At 38.2% G+C, this 24258-nt stretch overlaps 1 long non-coding RNA gene and 1 other non-coding gene across 5 annotated transcripts in view; one reads left to right on the forward strand and one right to left on the reverse strand.

Annotated features, from left to right (window-relative positions):
• Positions 1-34: 34 nt before the first annotated feature.
• The window catches only part of LOC121071949, a 76305-nt gene continuing 52081 nt past the window's right edge, over positions 35-24258 (reverse strand). The window contains exons 1-5 of one of the 4 annotated variants that reach the window (XR_005820870.1): positions 22689-22884; positions 21860-22068; positions 17715-17852; positions 3926-4031; positions 81-1422 (exon numbers count right to left, since the gene is read on the reverse strand). This is a non-coding gene — a long non-coding RNA (uncharacterized LOC121071949). Of the gene's footprint in view, positions 1423-3925; positions 4032-5897; positions 6011-17714; positions 17853-21859; positions 22069-22688; positions 22885-24258 lie in introns of those variants that run through there. The other 3 variants (XR_005820869.1, XR_005820868.1, XR_005820867.1) reach the window with 3 other exon arrangements.
• On the forward strand, positions 18386-18500 carry LOC121072724. The gene has a single exon (XR_005821383.1). It is a non-coding gene; the product is annotated as a U5 spliceosomal RNA (small nuclear RNA).

A 24258-nucleotide genomic window follows, 5' to 3' on the forward strand; every position in this document is an offset into this window, starting at 1 on the left:
CCCCCCCCCCAGGTTGTTTTTTTTTTTTCATTTTCTAAATAAAAAAGAGCAACTGTAAGACACAGCCAGGAATTATTTTAAATTATTGTTTCACATTTTTCTCTTCTCTGATTTATTGTTTTTTCTAATGAGGGAATAAATATTCTTGTTTGAGTTTACTAAAGAATAACAAAAGGCCATCCGTACTCATATGACTCATCGTTTGGAAAAAAAAAGAAAATGAATACAGGATTGTTTTAACTCTTGATCTGTTTGGAATTAACACAATTCAAAGCAGAAGAAATTAGAAAGGAAAAACAATTGATTTTTTAGAAAAATCTATTCTAAACGGAGGCAAGAGAAGATCTGTGAGTAGGTCAGAAAATATGGCAATACGAGATTCTTCCACAAGAAAGGAAATCTTGGTCATCAAAATGTAAAAAAACAAAAAAAAAAAGAAAAAAAAAGAAAAAGAAATCTCAGTCTTCAGGATTAGCATTGGACCAATTTTCCCTGACTCTGCAAGGCAGGTGTGACGTTCTCTTCTGGACCACAGACGTGCCACATGTCCCAGGGAGTGCACGGGTTTCCTAGAACGGAGAGGTGGTGTCCAGCTGCTTCTCTGGGCGGAGGGAGCGCGGACCACGCTGGGGCCAGTCCTGCTGCTGCTGGGTGGCCTGAAAGGCTGGCTCTCCACATCTGCTTGAAGGGATCTCTTCTGATCCATGACCTCTTGTCACATGCATTCCTCTCTTGTTAACTCTAACACACTCATACAGGCCATGGTATATCTGCTACAGGGAAGTGGCAGCACTTATGAGTTATCCTGGGTAATGCATAGGATCTTCATGCACAGAAGAACTCCTATAGTATTGATCCCAACCTGTTTTATGACTAAGCTGTTTATGAGCTTGCACGTTTTTGGTTTTGTATTACAGAACAGAAAATCCTAGTTCAAATGTAACAACTCAATGTCATTAACAACTGCTTGGGCAAGCCTGGGTGTTTTATTAGATACTCAGAGTAAAAAGATGCCACAAAACCACCCCAAAGTAGTAACAACAAAGTTGTGGTGGACTCTGGTGACCAAGTTAAACAGTCAGGAAGAATTATCAAGAAAACAGAAGGAAGTTAGCTCATATTCATTCCCCATGAACTCTGTGGCACAAACAGTGGTAACAGTGGTATGAATCCAGCAAACCCTGGAATCCACCTTTTTTGTACTGAGGCACCTCCTCTCCTCCTCTTGCCTCAGCCCCTGCAGATTTCCAGCCTGCCCACAAGCACATCCTCGTCACTCACCAAAGTTCCTGTAACATAACATGGGCTTTCTATGCGTGGTGGGGACTTCTGCTTACACAACTTTCTTGTCTGAGGCTGTTCTTGAGACATCTCCTTTTGTTTCTCCCATATCTCCACATACTTGTAGCACGTAGCTTACACCTATAAATGTAATATATATACAGAATTTACACTTCCCAAGTGCTTGCCATAGTTTTATTTTCTAGTAGCAGCAGTGCAGCCTGATTTATACTGCCTTGACCCAGTCCTGGGTTGATGTCAGGTAGTCTTTTTGCATTTGCTAAACAAACAGATGTTTTTCCCAGACAAACTAACACAAAATGTAAACTTACTGCCTGCCCAAACACCTAAATTTTAATTATTCTATGAATACAAAAATTGTTATGCTTATTTGAGATCCACTTGCTCTTTGTTTCCTAAAGATAAGAGATGTTTTCTGTCTCCTTTCCTAACAATTGTGTCTCATGAAAAAGTGGAAATAAATATCATAATATATATATATGTATTTAGTGGAACAATACGAGATTATGCTTTTTAACTTTTTAAAATAAATAGCTTTAAAGTACAAAATCTTTTTAATCTTATATATAAGAATGGATTCTTCTCAGCAGTTAATTTTCTACACACATTGGAAAACTCAAAAAAGTACCTACTTCAATTTATTAAATCAATATTTGAAGGTATGGAACAACCCTTTTCAAATGGCAGAACAATGAATAAACTGGTGGAACTATACAGGGGAAAAAAAAAAAAAGACTGCAAGGGGGCAAAGAAATAGAGTATGCCTTGAAACAAAATATAATTAATCCCAACCTTCCCAGCCCCAGATGACTCGCCTATCCTCATAAGGATGTTCCACCAAACTCCTGTTAGATATCAGTTCCAGGGCCCAGAGTATTGAACAAATCTTGCATACAGAAAATTAAAAGAAGCAGCAGTGGAAAAAATCTTTTCATGGATGCCACTATATCTGGTTAGTGTTTATTTTGAGATTAGAGATCTGGTCTGGGTCATTCTTCCTTGATGGTAAACATACGTTGTTTACTGCAGACTCTGTGTTCAAGACAACCCTGTAGACACTGAAGGAGAGAATGGTCTTGACTGCAAAGAGATTCCTCAGGGAGCATTTAGGAATATAGGGATCTCCGTCTCCTGAGCATCCCTGCATCTCCTTGGCATGGAAAGGGTGCAGATCCCCAGCCATTCTCCTCATAACTTCCCCACTGACTTATCCTTGTTCCCAAAGCCACTCTGAGCACACAGCTGTCTGGAATTTATGAAACAAATGGACATGTACACAGGACCAAAAATCTGACCTGCTGTTATGGAAATCTCGGTTTCTTTGCACAACAAAGAATTAAGCCTGTTTCCATTCCCAGAGTTTCTGGTGCTGTTTTTGATTTAGAAATTGCACTTCCTAATTTACAAGGGTCAGGAGGTCAGTGTTGTTATTGTACTATCTTTCCCATAAGCTGCCTTACTGTGCCTCTTTATGTTTTGTCATTGTGAACAAAACCACTGCAATGCTGTTATTTTTCAAGCTCTCAAGATATCACCCATGACCACTTCAACTACTCAGAAACTGGAGGAAATATTTTCTTTTGGAAGTGTAGTGAAATTTCAGGATGAAGAATAGTTTACATATGCCATCTCTAGATCTCTGAGAACTTTAGGAAGTGTAATCTTTGCAAAGGCAAACGGCAAACTACAACATAAAGGAAACAGAATATTTTCTAGAAATAAAAAAGAAGATATAAGCAGAATCCTGGTCCTGATCCAGTGCCGTATTTACTGAACTACAGCACATGAAGATTGCCGTATACTTCAACTTTGGTTCTCACCAGCCAAGTGACATTTACCATTATTTCTCAGAAACATTACTGGCATTCCTGTCAAACTCTTAATATCTTTGGAATCAGAGTTGTACCATCACCAAGTGAAAAAGTAAATCTTTTTTTGAAGCATTATGCTGCTGATTCATTAATTTTCTACTAATGTCCAAATAGTGCAGATCGCCACAGTCAGACCTTCTGTACTTTTGGCTGGATTTCTGAAGACATTTCTTAAACGGAGAAACAGAGTAGAACAAATTTCTGAAGAAAAATTTAGTTAACATTACTGTAAGAATACTTAGCCTCTCTGAAAATTGAGTGCAATTGACAGAGCTGTCCAGCTGGTGATGTTTACGTTCTGAGCTAAATCAGGCACTGAAATGCAAAAATCTATCAACGGATTTCACTGACTGATTAAAAAAAAAAATCAATACAGATGGCGATGACATTTTTGCCTCATGACTGTTCTTAGTTAGAGCAGTCCCCTTCCATTTTCATGATTCAAGGCCACTGCCTTAGGGAGACAAACAACAAAGGGACTCGCCTGGTGGTTTCTCTCAGTAGCTGCTGGATTACTTTTTAGCAAGGGTGACCTCAAGATAATGTTTTGTAGTTGACTCCTGCAGGCATGTGCATGCACATTTGCCTGGGTGCAACAGAGATTTCGGAGAACAACACCATGCAAAACAAGCACACTGTAAGGTTCTTCATCATGAAGAAAACATTGACAGAAATATTTACTTTTCCTACCTAGCAAAACAGAATAAAACATCATTCTTCCTTCAATGACCTCACAGCTTTCTCTTACTCACCCTCCGCACGCACAGCCAGGTGGCACCATGCCTGGCTCTCGGGGTGATGATGGACCTGCTGAGGGCTACGGTGCAGGTGCACCAGCACACAAAGGCACCTTGAAACCTTGGTGGAAAAAAGGAAAAGGTAAATTTGCCACATGTTCCATCAAGTTGTTACATGCTACATCACTGTAATAAGGCCTTCGTACTATTGTATAGTTACCTCTGCTGTTAAACGGTGTTATGGAGTTACTGCATGTTGCTGTTAAAACTTAATGATAAAGAAAGATCACAGCAAGGTTTATGAACTTCTACTGGGAAGGGTCCTGAGTGTCCTCAAAGTTAGATCTGCCCCTGCTGTCCACGTTGGCAGCTTCCCTTGGGACAGGTACCTGACTCCTGCATGGGTCACACACCTTGTCAGAGCCAACTGCCAGTGCAGACATCATCAAGAAACATCAAGAAAATGGAAGTTGTGTGGTAAATTTTGTACAAATTAATAACAACTAGCTACACTGCATGGTCTTAAAGCCTGGCACCTGGGGATGTTACTATTAAAATATTTTGAATGCAGTACCTCCCATATAAAATTAGTGTACCTGCAGCCCTGTGCAGGCGACATTATGATATGAGCACTAATTACTATATTATTTTTGTTTGTGCTAAGGTAGCTACCAAGAACCCAGAGAACTTGCCACCTGGGTGCCACTACTGCCACTGAAGGCTGTAGCATACTTGCATTTTTCAACATACTCTCCATCAGCTTATGAGGAAGAATAGCATGGACAAGCTTACATAGTTATGCCCTGTGGGACAAGATGTGTGCATGCCAACTGCAAAATTCTGGCACCATCCCATTAGTGATCAAAGGATTTTTGAATTCTAGCTTAAAGCAGCTTTCTAATGACGACATACAGCATTTAAATTTTTAACCACTGATTTGGTCATATTCTTTTTTTGTTAACCTGTGAATGAAATGTCACATAGGTGGAAAAGCAGCATACATTTAAATCAAACATATTCAATACACAAGCTCTGGGCAGGGAGATAGGAGGCATTATCTTTTATTTATTTACTAACCCTCTCAAAGTTAGAATGAGGTATTTTTTTCAGAGCTTTTCATCAAAACCTTTTTGAAACCCTGTTTTCAAACAAGGGACAATTAGTACAATTCACCTCATCATCATCTTTGGAAAGCTGCAAAGATGACCACAGCAATACTTTAATATTTATGAGATGTAGTACTTGTAAAAATACACAAGCAATGTGGATTGCAATTTCTGTTAGGCAGAGTAAAAAAAAAAAATTCAAATCATAAAAATTAAAAGAATTTGTCCTTGAATAACTTCTCATATTATCAGCCTAACAATGTGCACCAATTTTCCTCTGGACCTAGCGCATTGGCTATTTTGGAACACAATGAGCAAGCCAGTTTTAATCTATTTGGTGCAGAGCTAATTACCCCTCAAAAGAGAAAGACAGTTATTAGGCCTCCTTAGAAGCACTGTGTCTGATTGAACTTCTATTAAGAGCTGAGCTTCTGGTAGGCTTCAAGCTGAAAGGAAATTCTGAAGACATTCTTTTCAGAGTAAATTAGAAGACCAACACATATAGATGCTCACTATGCAAGCGTTACCTCACCTTAAAGTAGATATGAGTTACATTTAGAGAGACGTCAGGGTCTTTTTAATGAAATGATTTATGGAAAGAAATTATATATCAAGAAGAATCTTGCCCTATTTTCTGTTTCTGCGAAAGAGTCATGACACATGAAATAATATTCTCTCACTGTAGAATAATCCTTAACACTCCAGGAATGGCTGTGGGAAGTGATGTGGGATATAAAAGAAGATGCAAAGACATTGTTCTGCAATCTTTAAATGAAATGTATTATTTTCAATGAGCTGCATAACATATAAGCCAGACTCCTGAACGTGTCAAACACGGTATAAACACCACAGCCCTACCACGTCAATACGAACAGACTTACCACATTCCTTATCAATGAAACACTTTAGACTTCCCAAATGTTACACTGACTGTATCTAGGCTGGCCTGGTCTCCTTGGCAATACAGGCTTAAGCCCATCCAAACTGTGCCTTGCCAGGAAAAAAAAAAATCTTAAAAGTTACTATTAATTTGTCTCTAGAGAGCATTGAGATACTAGGAGATACAGATATGACCCCTATACGTATTGCCTTATTTCCAACAGTAGGAATCTGTGGCCACTTGCAAAAGACATGGCACCCACCAGCATCTGGATGGGTACATACCTGCTGTTTGCACGCGCTGCATTTTCTGTTCTAGACCTTGTTCTCACTCATTTTACACATCAGTCATTTAACAAAGCACCTCACTGCACATCTGGAGCCAAGTTGGAGAAATGGAAAAAACCCCAACACCAGGGTTTAACACAAGCTATCCAGACTTGTGCCAGACAAAGGGCCAGCTCTCCCAATGCCTCAGGCCCTGTCCCCAGGGAGGCACAAAGCAACACCACAGCCAGCCAGCGAGGCACAATTTTGATGCGTGGCATCAGCAAGTCACTTCTTGGCTGACCCTGCAGTGTCTCAGCTATCTTGAGGGAATCAAAAGCTAGAAGCCGCTCTTTCTTTTAACCTTTCAGTGTTTCAGTCATTGCAATCATGTTTATTTATCTATTTATTTTGCTACTTAACACAATAAAAATTGAAGGACATCTAAATCAGAGATTCCTTCTGTACTGCTATTTCACTGCCAATCCATCTCCAGCATGAACAGAAAAGATTGCCCCACAGGGCTTGTACTATTCGTTCTTTGTCTTTGTCTTTTCCTATGAGCATATGGTCAAATTCAAATTAACTACTCACATTTTGTGATTTTAGTGATAAATTCAGATAAAAGAAATATCTGTTTTTGGGGACACCTTGGAATTATCAGACCATAGGTATTGTAAAACACTCCTCTCATGTGATATATTGTAAAATGAATATTATGAAATGCTCCTATCACACGTGACATATTCACACATTACAATTAATATTTGCAATATTTTTGCTAGTGAACTTTGTATTTAGACAGCTGTACATCTATGAAAGCATGCTTGTCTGCAGTGGGTTACCATCTAACCTCTGTACAGTTAACGGGGGACTTCTGCCTTTTTGTTCTCCCTTCGAACACAACTTATGAGAGCCACCAAAACATACAGACAGCAGCAGCTACTGAAGGAGTGAATGAGCAAGGCACATGGAGGTCTTGCTGGAATGGCCAGGAAAAGGGAGAACTCCTAGATTTTGGTAGGAAGCAGAAGAGACAGTTGTGCAGGCAGATGTGGAGATGCGAGCCATGGATGCTATGAAAGGAAGAAAGCCAGGACCTCAGGGTACACCAAGCCACCGCAGAAGTGCCAGAGGGCTGACACCCTGCCCTGCTGCCCTTGCCTCAGCCCCACCAAAGACCCTGGAGCATTTCTAAAGTGGAGCTGAGCCGGAGCCATTCTACTGGGGCCACCTGCCTCCAAGCTCGTGGGGCAAAGCCAGCAACAATAGATCAGAAGATTGGCTTTAGCACGCAACCATCTCCACCCACGGAACTGAGCAAGAGTCAGATATTTTGACAAGTTAATAAATGAAACAATGAAACTTATGATGTCTGAAAATAATTAATATGAGGACTGACCCACTTGTGCTCCAGAATGCCCTCTGGAGCAAGCTAACCCTGAGACATAAAGCACTTCATGGACCTTTAACCTTTGTAATTGAGTGCTCTTAGAAATTTAGAGATGTGGAAGTTTTGAATTCTTTAAAATTTAGTTAATAGAAAGGCCTTGCTGATCAAGTGCGGTTTTTAACTCTGTTGAGTTTATATATTTGAATAGTAGATTAATAATTTATTTTCTTAATGAAAAGTACAATAACACTTTTCCTGCAATCTGCAGGAGCCTACATATATCATTTTTATCTTTTCAGTCTGTTCTTTTTTACCAGATCTTTTTTCTTCCCCCAAACTATCTTTGACTCACATATCTGAATCCTGAAATCTCTTATCTGAAAATTTTAACTCCCATCCTATTTATCCTAATGACACAAAGCTGCAATTTCAAGAAATTCAGCTTCTTTAAGGCGTACTTGTTCTTATTAGTTGTTTTTTTTTTTTTATATATTCTTGGATATATTTTAAATGACATATTTTTATATAATATATTTTATTATAAACTAGTCTTTCTTTTCAAAGGCTTGGCCTGTCTCATGAGATGACGGCCTCGGATAGCATATTTGGATGTCCGAGTTATTTTCACAGTTGTTAGTTATTCCTCAATTCTCTGTGTACTTTGGGAAGCAGAGGGGCTGGATAGAGCTGTAACTATTCAGCTGAGACTTTGCAAAGCAAAAGAACCACCCACAAAACGATCAGCCAATTTCTTCAGACATTGCTGCAGCAGAAGCACGGAGATATGGATCTGTCTGCTAACCTTCCACCCGTTCCCTCATATAAGCAAATATCTGTCTGTTTCTCTGTGTATGATCTTCCTGAAGGACACAAGCTTATTTAAAAGCTTCTTTGATACTTTGCTTTTTTGGGGGGGTGGGGATAAATTTATGAGGAGCAAAAATAATGTGCATAGACTCAGGGATTATTCTAACCTGCTTGGGTAAGTTGGTATTTTGGATATTGGCTATGAATTTTGAACTTCTGTGCCTTCCCTGTAAGGAGCTGCAGACACAGCACTGACTGACTTCCTGTTTAATGTCTGGGACAGCAGTAATTTGCAGAAACTTTGACATTATGCAATAGGTAGAAACTAGCTTACTTGAAAATATTAAATTAATATCTTGATTGATTAGTTATGGAGTGCCTAACTCCAGTCAGGGTGAAAGAGGTTAGGAATTGGCACCAGGGTTGAATTTTGTTGTATTCTCCACTTTGAAAATCCCTCTGATCCTCAGAACATGCAAAACTGGGCACTAATTATTGAGGGGAGTGTTTGCACAAGCTATTGCGCATTTCTCTGGAATGTTTGGATCACTGTTCCTTTATCCCATCCACATCTGCCTTTTCCATTCCAGGCTGAGTTTTGCACCTCTGACCTGCTCACTGTCCTTTTTTATTTCTGCCTTCAGTATTCTTACTTTATATTTTCTATTCAGATAACTCATGTAGAAATGTAACTGATAGTTTTTAAGAAAATACCACTAATGCACCATTTCCTGCAAGCCTTTCAATAAAAATATCCCTGGTATTTTCTAATTAGAAATTTTCAGACCATGGTTGACTGTCTTCTGAGTGAGCTTAAAACAACAACAACAAGTAACTAGATATTTATATTGCATCTACAAAATTAGTTTTTGCCTGTGCTGGCAGATAAAGAAGTATGAATTTGTTTACTCTACATAAAAACTCCTAATGCCTAATAACATCCATAGCAGTATCTAGACATAAAGGTAGTCTCAACTCCTCTGGTTTTGGTTTTGCACTTTTATTACTTTGGTCTTCCCTAAAACCATAATCATCAAATAATATCATCATCAATATCTTTTTTTTTCTCCATGAAACATTCCGTTGTCTTTCTCTCCAGTGTTAATTATCAAATACCCTTTTAGCACCTTTATCTAGCTCATTATATACCACCTTCCAAGCTTTTAGTTTTTTTTTTTTCCTCCTTAGCTTTCATGACATTTATCAAAAAGGCTGTCTTTAGACACAATTTTCTGCAGGTCTCTGAAAGATTCCACTAATACACCTCTCTCTTGTGGAAGTTAATGTCAGAGAAGCACAAAAGTTTCATAAAAATCATACAGAAAACTCACACAAAAGTTAAAACATTTTTTTCTTCTGGAAGAAGAAAAAGAAGAAAATATTTTCTTCTTGACTTCTGTATTATTTCCACATTTTGTCATTATACACAATGCTGCATTTGTTTTCTGAATTCACATCTACTGAAAGCATGCAGTGCCTTCAAACCCCCAGCGTAGCCAGCAAAATTGTAGACTTCATCAAAAAAACAAAACCCAAAAACCAACAATGTAAAGTTTATGAAGTCCCATGGAAATTGATACATACAGAAAGTTTGCTGTGAATTAAGTTGGGAAGACTTGTGTGGAAAAAAATTTGAATCGTCAGTGTTCTGTTTATCTGATACCGAGGCTTCAGTGTTTACTTTACATCAGTCTGTGTTAACAATGGGTTTCTGGACATTAGATTAGATAGCAATAAAATCTGTAACAGCCTGGGAAAAAATGAACAGTTGACTTATTATTTCTAGAAAACTCCTAAGCTGTCAGTAACTTTCTACATTTTAATGATTACTAAATGCTTGTTCTAAATAATGTGGGGCAAACAAGCTTCAGCTGCAGAATAAAATTAATCAGTTCTGAATGAATGGCTTTTTTTTTTTAACCATTTGATGTTTTAGATTTATATCCTATTTCAAATATATATATTTATTATAACTAACATATTAAAAGATCAAAATTCAACATTACTTCATTATTGATTCAGTGGAATTATTTGAATAAATGCTTCCCACTTTGTGTGTAAAAGTTCTTCAAGGCTAACAAGGAATTTTGAGGTGGGTACCACTCAGATCCTGCTGCTGGATGTTTCATTTGCTCTCATGGAGACAAAGCAAATAAGCCTGCGTAGAAATTAGCATTAGGAGAGCTTTTAAGAATCTGAATTCAAAATGTAACTTTTTGTGGGAATACTGTGTTTATATATATAGCAATTACTTCTGTATATAAAGTATATTTTGGTATAAACATATTTGACATTTAATGCATAGTCTAACTGCATAGAAACTGTATTCAATTCTGTAGCTGCGCGTTGTATGTTAGAACTATTTTTCTCCTCCAAGACTTTTACAGCAAAGAGAACTGAAATACTAAATACAAGGTGTTAATTGTTAGCAACACGTGTCCAAATTTTTAGGCAACTATTTTAGTGGATACATTCCAAAAAAACAACAAAAATTAGAGAAGAACAGCTCTTGCAATCTTATTTCCTGAGTCTTGAAACAATAAAAAGTTGCTCAGAACTCCCAAATAAAGACACAGAACAGTTACTTACAGAACTAACCTAGTGTCAGTGGGGCAGTTGAAAAAACAGACCTTAGATATGTATGTAGATGCAAATATATCACAGCATTTATGGTTTTTTGTGTCGTCTATGTCTATGCTTTGTAAGCATATCAGTGGAAACTTTGCACCCACTAAGTACAGCTAGCTAGGAAAATATGTTTATCTTTGACTATCTAGAAGACTTAATTCCAAAAGAATCGTAAAAACCAGAGCAAACTGGCAGTTCTATGATGGCTCTTCTGAAGATCCCTGTCTACCTTGTACCTTGCTACCATGACAAAAGTGTTTGCCGGAGCCTGATTCAATGACAATCTCAACAAGATTCCACTGATAGGAAGAAGGTAATTGTAAATCAATCAAAATCCAAAAAGCATCATTCTTTGTGCTGGAAAACAAAGATGAACCAGGGCTGAGATAGTGTGGGAGATGTTCCACAGAGCCTCATCATTGCAACCCTACATCTTCTTGAAGACAATAAAAGCTCTGGTCTAGTGACTGCATCAGTAAAAACTCTACTGAAAAGAAGAGAGAAATCTTCATATTTTTGAACAGTTTATATTGTTAATTTTACCCTTTGCTCCATTTTACAACCTAGATATTATAGTATGAAAGTTCTGATGCAAACAAATTAGATGAACAATGGAGGAATAGCTTCCAACATTTATTATTATTTAGTTTCAATGTAATTGAGACAAAAATACTGGTTGTGGTCTTGGTCTGAAAGGAGAACATGCAAAACCTTTCAGTCTTTATGCTCATTGAGGTTAAGACACACAAAACTTGCAAATGAGAGACCTCTGTCCACAGATTTTATTTCTTTCTAAACTGATAAAACCTGCTTCCCTTTGTGCACCTAAAATGACATTGTACCAAGAATTACAAAGTGCACTGTAGGGCAAAATCACGCACTGGCAGATGGATAAACTAAATGACCTAATAAGTCGTTTCCACTTCTAGTTTCCAAGATTATTTTGAGTATACTCAAGAGAGGTGTCTTTTTATTAAAATGGTAACTAAAGATGAGCTTATTTGGAAAATAATCAATTTGTATAAAAGAGAGGAGTAATTCTCCATACAGGATTATGAACTGTTGACACAGCATTTGAAGGCATCCAGAGCAGTAGGCAATATCTACAGGCATGCCAAACCAGAGAGCTGTTTTGACTACAACATTTAGCAAACCCAGTATTTCCCTCCCTGTATGCCAGGGATGAAACAATGGATAACAGCATGACACATCAAGTTATTCATTTTTAAGTATTCTGGTTCGTATTTTGTGATGGTTCACTTCCTACTATATATAAATGCAATGCTACCCTTCATTTTTCTACTTTTGTTAGAAACGTATACTTGTAGCATACTACTATAGCAATATGCGAAGACCTGTCAAAATAATCCTTTGCTAATCTACTAATGCCAAATTCTATTTAAATGTTTGTTTCTGTGCTTATTTGTAGCATACCAAGAAAACAAATTAAAAACTGTCAGAAGACCTTACAGTCGAATTTTCTGCAGACTATTTATATTTAGAGTATGAAATCAAATTAAACTGCTTACATTTAACTTAATTGTTTTAATGCTGCTCTTGAGCAACTATACTAGTCTGACTGACATCTCCACTCTGGATGGCCACTCGTGTCCTCATGGCCTGGTTTAGAATCCACCTTTTTAACCACCTCAGGCCCTAATACATGGTAGATGTAAGTTTGTCTTTTGCTTGATATATATTTTGCTCCCCAGAAAAAAAAATGTGCCTACCTGAACACTGGGAAATGAGCTAATGTTTACTTTTGATGTTTTTCATTTCAAATAATCAATGTTGTAATTTTTGTTAAAGGATTTTGATTTTTTTTTTTTTTTTTCAGATAAAATGACTTAAATCTTAGTTTGTCTCCTGATCTGAGTAGTCTTATCCACTACCTTATGCAGATGGAAGCTGACTAACACTTAAGATTGGCTCTGCCTGGCACGTATCTGTATGTGAAGAGGAAACATTGCACTTGGGTGAAAGCAATCAAAGTTTGAAGGCCACGAGTAGACAGCAAAAAAGCGTGAGCAATGTTACACTACTCTAACAGTAATATATTTTTAGGTAAATATGCTCTAATTCAAACTGGGCCCCTGATGTTTTGTTCGTCTGAAAATTCCCCTCCTGCTTAAGCACACTGAAGCATCTCATCCTTAAGCACATATCACTAGATACAGATGCCTCTCTGAAAGGTTTCAGAAAGTTGAAGAACCTGTGAATAAAGTGTTGCACTTGCTCCTAGATCAAAACTTCCTACTTGCTACTTTTTTTCACTGTACTGTAAACCAGAAGTCTGGTAGCATTTTTCCACACACAAGCTTTATAACATCTAATTACGACACCATATGCTGCTGGCAAGAACAGTAATCTTCACCAGAGATGATAAATGTTTTTTTTTTTCGCTGATCCTAACATACAACTGCCAGTTTTCAATTTCTGTGCCACCATTGGGCCATCTGCAGAGCAGATTCTGAACTAGAAGTCGTCTGTGCAAATTCATCCTTCTCAGATGGGGCCATTCTGCAGCTGTGAGTAGCTACAGACGATGGTAACTCATGGTGTAGAAGTGTCCTCTATACAGACTGAGAGGTGGCTTGTCAATGTTGAATACAAAAGGAAACAGCTGCTGCTGCTGCTTGGTTTGGCAAAGAACACATTTACTAACTTAAAAGATTTCTAAAAAATGTTGATTTAGAAATCAAGACTCAAAGTCTCAAAGTAATAGGACTACATTACAAGTCCACATATCCTATAAATATAAACAGTTAAATTAGGTCTGCTCTTGATGAATTTAAGGCAACATGATGTGGTCTTATAGGATTGTAGTTCTTAGCCCACATGTTTTCTTAGGGGATGTGAGATGCTACCTAAGGGAAAATATATTTCCTGATGGCGTGGGTAGCATTAGATTTTATCCTGAACTTTTTGTAGAGCTCTGTGTTGTAGAAGCCAGTAGATAAAAATACAACACTTAGCTTTGGTAAATAGTATTGCCCCCTGAATCAGTGTTTCTTGCTTTGTTACAGAATAATCCTCCACAAGGAAGTCCAAGGAATAAGATTTTGGTAAATGCATGTTTTATGACAGAGACCATCTCAGTAGGTATTTATGATTGCTAATATAAGTAAGAGCTGTTTATAAAATACACACAGATACACACTTCATGGTCCAGGAATCAAGAATTAAAAGTTAATAAATGTTACACATTATTACACAGGTACTTCTTTTCCAAAGCCTCATAATGGGGTAAAAAAGACATGAACTAATCTGAGAGGTGATAAAGCAAAGCATTAAACAGCAAATAACAGAAAATAAAAGAAGATCCCTCACCTGACTTCTGATATTGACCATGAACAGCCACATAGTAAGCATGGGTAGGTTGGGAGCAGATTTGAGCAATTTTAAAGCCAGAGGCAATGGTGAGATGATGGCTGGACAGTGGGATAAGAGAATATAGAAATAGTGGGGAATGGCAGACTATGCAAAACCTATTTTCTTAAAAAATAGCTGTTGTCACAACTCAGCATTAACAATCTCAGCTAGTTGTAAGACTTATGTCAGCCTCTCAAAAGAAAAGAACCTAATTTTAAAACATGGACATGACATAAAGAAGAAAAACAGCCAATTCAATGCCATCTCCTCAGGCAGATTAGATAAAAGTTTTAAAGCAAAAATGTACTGATCAAATGTAAGGAAACACAACAGGACTCTGAACTATGTTGAGGAATGTTGGGGGCATGAAATCAAGGAGTGGCTGACTAATGTTACAGCTTAAACTACTTTTTGGAGCAGGGTTATACAACTGTGAATGCTGCAGTGGCTGAACATTTCCATATTCTCACCTGTACATCATCTAACCAAAGACTGTTGGTTGGAAACAAAGAAAATAAATGAAATAAATCACCATCGTCCCTTTATTCTTGCACAGAAGGATGAAGAGGATGCAGTGGGTCTATTTATTAAGTTAAAAGAACAGGCTGAAAACCTTTGCTGAATTATAGCCCTTGGAATGAATAAGAATAACATACTGTACATACTTATGTGGTCTGTGTCTCACTCACTCTGTCTCCATAGCAAATTTCATCTGCAGGCCAACAACTTGTACATGTTCTAAGCTGATGACACAAAGTCATTATTAAAAATGTTTCCTCTCTTCTCTAAAAGAATGAGCTTCAATTTTATTCTGTTTTTACAAATTTTGATGTCTACAAATTCCTGTAATTTTGAAAAACAGTACAATGTGTTATTCATATCTAGGTACACTGGCATCAGCAACGGCAGTGCTTTAAGTGCCCTGGTCTTGGTTTTTTCACTGTTAACTGTGATGTACACAAAGCCTTACAAAACCTATGAACTTAGTGTTTATTTTGGTTCTGCAATCATAGGTATCTGGTTACTGCCTTATATACTTACGTATACTCTACAGCATATAACCCATTTCCTTCATTTCCCCCCATTTCCCTCAGAGTATTCTGTGAAACTATCAGCTGTCATGAGACTTTGATTTCAATTTTAAGAACTCATTAGTGAGAGGGACTGCTTCACTGTTTCAGACATCCAAAATCTTGAATGCTTTTCCTTATAATATCTTATATATATATATATATCCATGGAGTCCTGTAATTTTCCAAGGAAGATATCAATGCTTGTATATGCAAATAAACTGCAAATGCTAGATGCTTGAGACTTGCAAGAGAAATCACTTGATTCATAAATATTTCTAGCCATTTAAAAACACACAGACTAGAGTTCTTAGTATGACCTTATTTTATGAAGAAACAAACATAACAGGGAATCTAAGTCAGCAATAAGAAAACTGGGTCTTTTCTAGGTAAACATCTTTGTAAATATCTAATGCCAAACACCCACCTCATATACTATATTTCTGCAGAATTATTGGAGAGCTGTGATTTAGTCCCAAATTAACTAACTGTTCTGTACCCCACGTTCTTTCCTTCACTGAATGTTTTACATGCTGAGAAACATATCAAACTTCACTTAAGATGGTCCTTTGAATGATGAAACATGGTATATCATAGATTTTACTACCAAACACTGCATGCACCACTTATTTGGCACAAGAATATTATTTTCCCTGTACTGGATCAGACCAAAGGTACTTTCAGCCCTGCGTGATGGTCTGAGCAGTGACTGAGAGCAGACCCTTCGGGAAGAGCGGGACAGTTATAAACTGATACTTTCCCGCAGTAGAGTTGCTTCTAGCAATTTATAGCTTGGGGATTTCCTAAGCCACAAGTGCTGTTTGGTGTTTAATAGCTTCCAAATGTGATTTTCTTCATTTCCCCCCCCCCTCCCCCCCCAGGCACATCCTCCAGGAGGGTTGTGAACCTCTACAAACAGCATTCACAAGATACCATGGGAAGGCTCATGGCCTTGACCATTTGAACTGTGCTGTGTTGCGTGAAGAAATGCTCCTTTTGTGTGGTTTGATACAGCCACTTGAGAGTCTCGTTGGATGCCCTGTAGTTCAGGGCAGCTCACAGCCATTCCTTATTCACCTCTTTCGTTCTCCTCTTTGTTTTATAAACCACTGCAAAAGTTTCCTCCAGCTGTTGGCTCTCTAGACAACATGCAATCTAGCAGCCTCCTCTTGCAACAGAGAGACAAAGGTATGAAATTGCTCTGTGTAAAAGGGACTTAGAATTTCCCTTCTTCTCTTTAGAAAGAGCATTTCCCTTCCTTTTTTGTTTTTTCCCCCAAAAAAGTTTAGCTTGTTGTCTGTACACTTGCTTCTGTTTGGTAGACAGAACATAGATCATCCTGCCAGGAATGAGAATTACACTGACTTCTGAAATAAGATGAGAGTTTACCTAAAGCAACAATGAGGGCTGGGTCAGATACGGACAGAAAAAAGTGCCAGAATATTTCTTGTAAGTTATACTGTAACTTTATCATTTCAGTAGAGCAAGGATTTCAAAATGCTGATTGAATAATCAGGCTATGATATCTGCTGGGACATGCATTTAAAGCATAACATAATGTAGGACATAATTTAAAACATAAAACACTAAGAAGTGTGAGCTATAGCTTTGGATTTGCTTGTTCTTCCAAGGTTGTCAAAAGTACAAAATTGTGAACCAGTTCTCTTTTTTTTGTTGTTGTTTTTTTCTCTCCACACTGAGATTACCTACAGTAAACGCAACAAGAAACTACACTCGTTCTCAAAATTGAAAAATAGTATAGGAAATTATTTAAGGAAAATTATTTAAGGAAATTATTCAGGAAAAAATACTATGGGTGTCTAATGGATTAGAGAAGACTTAAGCCTTGCTCTCTGAAACTAGGAATAAGAGATGGTAATACCACGAAAAACGATGTGGGAAAGAAAACAGAGAGGTGTCCACATGGGTAAAGCATCACAACAGCAACCTTCCAGTTTTACGGGTCCAGGGGAGTGTAAAAATTATTCAGAATTATCACACTGAAAATGTAGAGCCCATTGCTACAGAATACTAGGATGGCAGTAACTCCTTTCTTTATGGATACTTTGTGCATATGAGAAAGCCTTAATGCTTAAGCCTTAGTTGGGAATGGCAGGATTTTTGAGGCTTGTAATACTAAAATTGATCAAAAAAAATAAACTGTCTTTATTCCCTAATAGGCTTTGGGGATTTAATGTTAATAAGAAATGTGACAAATATATCTGTCTTAAATGTATTCTAAAGTTTTCTGTGCAAGCTTTCAAGAGAAGGCTTTTACTCACATTTGCCTTGAATTCCATTTCTCAAGTGGTGCTTCTGGTTGTCTCTCTCCTCTGTCTAGGGATATTTATATACCAAAGAAGTTGCACAGATCTTGTTTGAGGTTGTTTTGTTTAGCTTTCCCATATTTCCCTTTAAGTCTATAAAAGCAAGAGAGGTATTATGGTTAAACAGTGCTCTAGTTCGGCAAAGCTTTTACACTTAAGATTAAATACCCAAATAATCCCATTTAGGTCAGGAAAACATTTCACAAAAGCTCTCCCGGATCATGGTCTAAAGCCCTGTTTTCTAGACTTTGACCTTATCTATTTAGGCTAAGTTTAACATAATCTAAACTTAACTGATACTCTAATGTGAATCTTTCTTAGGATGTGAACTGTTTTATTTAAGAAACAGAATGCGTAGTGAAGAAATGGGGTTAAAATATTGGCATCATGATATTGTTGCACTATACTTTTGGTGAGATGTATCAGTGACAAGACCTGCAGGAAGAAGTATTGTAGCCTACAGAAATACTCTGACCTTTTATACAGACAGCACTTAACAGACAACAGATCATCAAGAAAGTTATCCCTTTGAGTTCATGTTGTTTGTTATGTATAACTCAGACAATAAACAAAACAAATCAAAACAAACCCAAGGATGTTCACATTTCACGTTATTATCATATGTGTATCTCTGGTTTCTTTTCAGATCGTATAAATCTTTCGCCTTTTACTAAAGATTTCTGTGGAGAGGAACAAGCGCGAGTGTAGTGGAATTTTTTGAGGCTCTGCTTCTTAAAATATATATTTTTTTGGACCTGGGGGTCCTGGTGGATGACAGGTTGACCATGAGACAGCAGTGTGCCCTGGTGGCCAAGAAAGCCAATGGGATCCTGGCGTGCATAAAAAGGAGCGTGGCCAGCAGGTAAAGGGAGGTGATCCTGCCCCTCTACTCTGCCCTGGTCAGGCCTCACCTGGAGTACTGTGTCCAGTTCTGGGCTCCCCGGTACAAAAAAAAAAACAGGGCTCTCCTGGAAAGAGTCCAGTGGAGGGTAACAAAGATGATATGGGGCCTGGAGCATCTCTCCTATGAGGAAATGTTGGAAGACCTGGGTCTGTTCAGCCTGGAGAAAAGAAGACTGAGAGGGGATCTTATTAATGTTTACAAATACCTGAAGCGTGGGAGACAGAGGGATTTGGCCAACCTCTTTTCGGTGGTTTGTGGGGACAGGACAAGGGGCAATGGCCACAAAATGGATCACAGGAAGTTCCACACCAACATGCAAAAGAACTTCTTCACAGTGAGGGTGACGGAGCACTGGGACAGGCTGCCCAGGGAGGTTGTGGGGTCTCCTTCTCTGGAGATATTCAAGACCCGTCTGGATGCCTACCTGGGCAGCCTGCTCTAAGGAACCTGCTTTGGCAGGGGGGTTGGACCCAATGATCTCTTGAGGTCCCTTCCAACCCCTACAATTCTGTCATTCTGTATCGCGGAAGCAAGAGACTAAAAAGGTAGCTAGGATAAAGGATAGCAATATCAGTATGGAAATTCATGAATGCACAGCAGATAGCGTGGGCTAAGTGTATCGAGGATTTACCTGGTGTTCCAGTCTGGTAAGTACTTGAAAGAGAAACAGAACGTGTAGCAAAGAAAGAAGTAAACCTTATGGATCTCTGAATGGAAGAGGAACACCTAAGGCAAAAGGCTTGCACACATAAGGCAAAATGTTTTTCCTCTCCACTTAGCCCAAGCTTTTTTGGAAGCATGTTTTGTGAAGGTCGGGCTGCTATTAGCAGAGACCAGAAGGAATGAATGGAAAGGTCAGTCACGTGCAGTGGCTACGGCCCCATTTGAGAGCTTCCCATTTTGGAGGACTCTGCTCTCTCTGATCACCATCTTTTAAATCAACCTAAGTCAGCTGCATGGCTGCCTTCCATGCACTCTGGCTCTGTAGGAGCAGGGGTTGGTTGCATTGCCAGAGACGTGAGCTGAAGTGTGGGAAGGTTTGTGTACTATAAAATAATTCAGCTGCGCCAGAGAAAAGAATTAGCCAAAATCAGAGCAGTCTGTATTTTTAAAAGTGAACAGAGACATGAAGTGCCTTTTGGAGAGGCTGAGAGCCCTTGAAAGCCCTGTTCACACAGAACTAAAATTGTGGTGTGGTATGGGAAACCCAAGCCGTCACAATAATGGTGCTCCAAGACATACTGCTCCTATTCCCTACAGTAATTCTCCTTGAATGTTTATTTATTTATTTATTTATTAATGCAAAGCAGACAACAGCTAAAATTAATCTACTCAAAAATATTGTTTAATAATGAACTAAAAAGTCTTCATTATTATTAGCCTTCTGTGTTCTGCGATAATGACTTTGCATCATCTTTCAACCTGCTTTCACCATGGTATCTTAGAGTGTACATGTGAACTCTCAAGCTGTAATTCTTACAAACATCTATGTCAGGTACAAAGTGACTATTATTCTGCCCGAGGGATGTACTGATGGTAGAACCAGGGGGTTTTGAGTGGCAGACCTGTGTTAACTCAAAACATCTGGCAGGAAAACAGGCATAGATGCCAGAACTCTATATGAAAACATGAAATTTCTTTAGAAGTTGTCTGTCGAACTCAGCCGAATGTATACAGTGTAACAAACTGAAATTAGGATAATCAGTTTGTTTTTTTTTTACATATAGATGTAAATATATTTTTAAGCTGAAAAGTACCCAAGTATCTTTGTAATCAAAATGAATGGTAGCTGTTAGCTATTTCTGGAACCAAGAGATGATGAGAAGAAATACAAAATAAAATGAGAACATCAGTATAAAAGAGATAAGATTTAAACTAGTCACGGGGAGACTTCAGAAAAAAAAAAAAAAACCTTCCAGGTGGCTGCTGTTAACCACGTGACCTGTTTTTCCTTTCTGCCCACCTGAAAGTCAAGCCAGAAACCTTGCTTTTCAATATGCACAAAGCTTGTGTGCTTCCTGAACAACTCCACAAACTCAGAACTTTTACAGGATACCAGAGGGTAATTTATAAATAGAAATAATTTACTTCAGGAAAAAAAAAATCTGCTCAGTATTAAATATGCCAGTTTTCTCAGCTATATACTAGTGAAGACTCTTGTAGGGTGACATTTACAAAGAGAAATAGCTTCCGAGGTTAATAACAGGGGGCTGAACCTGACAGAAGCATGACACATTTAAAGGAAAAGTTTGCATGCTCCATATCTCCTAGGTTTGGTCCATTGAAAGCTAGTCTAAACCAGCTTAGGTTGCTGGGAGAAAACACTTTTAGAGGATTCTGAAAATAGTGAGAAAAAGATGATTTTAAGGAGCATGGGGATCTATAGAGAAAAACAAAAGCACAGATTGAGTAATGGAAAAGAGACAAGGAAGCCTGAATTATTCAGAGGACTTCCCTTTTGTCCTCTGAAGACTTCCAAGAGTAAATTCGGTTCTTCTACATTAGTAATCAGTGGGACATCTGTTACTCTTTGGCTAAGACCATGCAAAATCAGGACAGGAGAAAGCAAGTGGAGACAATAAGAGGAAACAGAGCTAAAAATATTTACAAAATATGTATCTAAGCCTGTAATAACAACATTAGGGAGTAAATTAATAAAACACATTTCTTCTCCTGTATTTCTTAAGTGATGAGTGAAGTATAAAAGAGTACGCATAGAGGGTAACTTTAGCATTTATAAACTGGTGTAAAGAATTCAGTCACAAAAGCACAAAATTATAGCATCATTATTTTGGTTTAGTTACATAATAGCCAACTCTCCCATGACACTCTGCTAGAAGTTCAGTTTCACTTTTTCTTACTCTATGTGTCTCCTCAGGCATGACCAAAACTGGGCAAGATTCAATAAAACTTTGTTGTGTGGCAAAAGGAGATCACAGTTGGATGAGAAGTCTTATTTCCACTCATGCCCTTGTCTAAAATATGCAGCTAGCTTCCCAGTAATAAGGGATAAGTGCAATACCCAGCTCAGCATGACAGCCAGCAATTCTGAGTGGCTTGAACTGAATAATGGTCTACTGAATAAATATGTAATGGAAGCAAGCATCTAACGTCTGTCTCACTTGATAAAGAAATGAAATACCTGAACAGCTTCCCTAACCTGAGCAGAGCCAAGCTTCTGCCCTCAAATCCTTACCTCTGTGTTGTTTTCCACTGACATCATTGGACTGTGTAGGTAATTGTCCATGTCTGCAGGTTATGGGCCAGGGTTTGTGTCTGGTGGGTTGTCTGGATTGCTCTATTCATCTGGGAGTCTTTTCAGCTTTGGATATTAAGCTTTGCTGCTCAGCCCCCAGAAATTTTCCCTTCTCGTTCATCTCTCGAACTGACTGCTGAATTCTTGAGCTGCAAAATGCCAGAGGGAAGACTTTTGAAAGTCATAAGGGTGAAGCAAGACTTTGGCTTTATCCTATGCCACCTGAATCTTGTCCCATATATAAAAGAAGGTAAACGCATGAACATAAATAATTAAATTGTGGTTTACAATAAAAAAGTAAATAAAATGGAGTGGGATGATAAATGCTACAAAGGCTGTTTCTGAACCTAGTCTTCACCATCTCTGTCAAAAGGCAGCCCTGGAAGAAATTCTAGTCCTATTGTTCCTTCCCGTTTTTCCAGCAAAGCAGTAAATCAGAACATGCTACTTGGAAAATTAGTTATAGAAGTCCAGGTTATTTGATGGCATTTACAGAGATTTGGCTCACATTTAAGTTATATACTGTATTTAAGTTCTCACTTATGAAAGAGAGATTCATGCCATGATACATTATTATAAGCAGTATTAAAAGAAAATGATATTTTAAAACAAGAATTCATAATGATGTTCTTGAATTTGGAAAATAGTCTCTTAATGACAAAATAATACATCGAGAAACCTTGTATTTCATTTATGCTTAAAAAAAAACTCAAACCACCACCACGCAACCAAAAAACCACATTGAAAGCCACTCTTCAGGCATGCTTACTTGTATTACTTGCAGACAGAGTGTCCTAATGAGAGAAAAGAATTGCTTGACTTTGAAGATTTGACCAGTTTTACATTCTTGAGCATTTTGCATTTGATCCTGATTTACGATTTCAGTGGGAAGGATGTTTCAGAAGTATTTCCTTTGCATGCTTCATTCCTACTCTAGTGGAATATCTCCACAGAGTTTCTGGTTGCTCATATTACGAGACTGATAATTTTAAGTACAACATTAGTGAGCAATAAAATTAACAATAATTTTCATTATGGCTTCACAGAAGAAACAGACAGAGATAACCAGAAGCTGGTAGCAAGCATGCCGCTGCCTTCTGCAGCACAGATCTGTGCTTATTCTTCAAATAAATATCTGGGTCAAACCAATTACTTGCCCCAAGGCTATGACATTTTTAGCGCTCATGGAGTCACGGATACCCTGACTGATTCTTCCCAATCTCTCACGAATTGTGCTGTGTAGATCACTTTGGAGCAGGAAGGGCTACTGTGACTGAGCTGAAGTTCAGCTCTTGGAGATAAAGCAAACAATTTACATGTTATCTTGCTCTGGAGCATTTCCAGAGCATTCTGGGTTCATGACTTTGAACGAGGTTCATGCTCCTTATGTCACTACTGCCGAAGGTTGCCAAAGTCATGCATGCCTACCCTCGTAGTACCCTCCCCCTGGCACAGGCCTAGGTGACTACCCTTCTACAAGTGCTGCTGTTCCTGTCTCTCTCCCATTTGGCCTACAAGTTACAGCAACTCAGTCTGCCAGACTACATAAGTGTGTTTTTTACATTTAGGTGGCTGGGCCAAATGTGTCTGTCATTCTCCAATCATGACAACTGTAAAGGTTGAAAAAACAGAGCATATAGCTGATGGTTATACTTGGCTGATGTAGAAGCTTTCCTATACCTCTGCGATGGTCACTTTTAATAGCAAAAAAGCAATAAAAAAATCAGTGAATGAGAAATCACACATAGAGATGTACTTAAGCCACAGGATTCATGCCTGGTTTATGTTTCAGTTCCTTTCCCTACAAATGTGGGAACGTTTAGCTCTATGATTCAGCTCATCGTGGAGTGGAGGAGAAACATGACTTTCAATTGACAACACAATCATCCACATGAAGATGAGAATTGGGTTTTGATCTCATCTCATTTGCAGTAAAAAAGCTTAACATAAATTAAGTAGTGCTAAGCATGAAGACTTTTGTGAGGACTGAAATCAATATCCTCATCTGTTCATCCTGGCTTCCCTCCCCTCATGCAAAAGCACAAAACTATCTCAGAACGTCAGATTTGACAGAACTATTTTGTCACGAGGCAGTGTATCAAAGCTGCGGCTGTTGTCTTAGACTGTCTTCCCTTTATGCTTACTTCTGATGTAAATCAGGAGAGAGTGACTGAAAGCAGAGTAATATGAAATCTTGAGAGAAATGTGTGATATTTGCTTGGGGTATTCTCAGAGAAAACTTTATTTCTTTCCCTTTGAAGTGATGGAACCTCAAACTATTCTTTTATCTTCCCAGAAGCCTATTTCCACTGAAATATTTTTAAATGGTTGCGTTGTTT

This window comes from Cygnus olor, chromosome 6 (assembly GCF_009769625.2).
Source record: "Cygnus olor isolate bCygOlo1 chromosome 6, bCygOlo1.pri.v2, whole genome shotgun sequence".
NCBI classification, from domain to species: Eukaryota; Metazoa; Chordata; class Aves; order Anseriformes; family Anatidae; genus Cygnus; species Cygnus olor.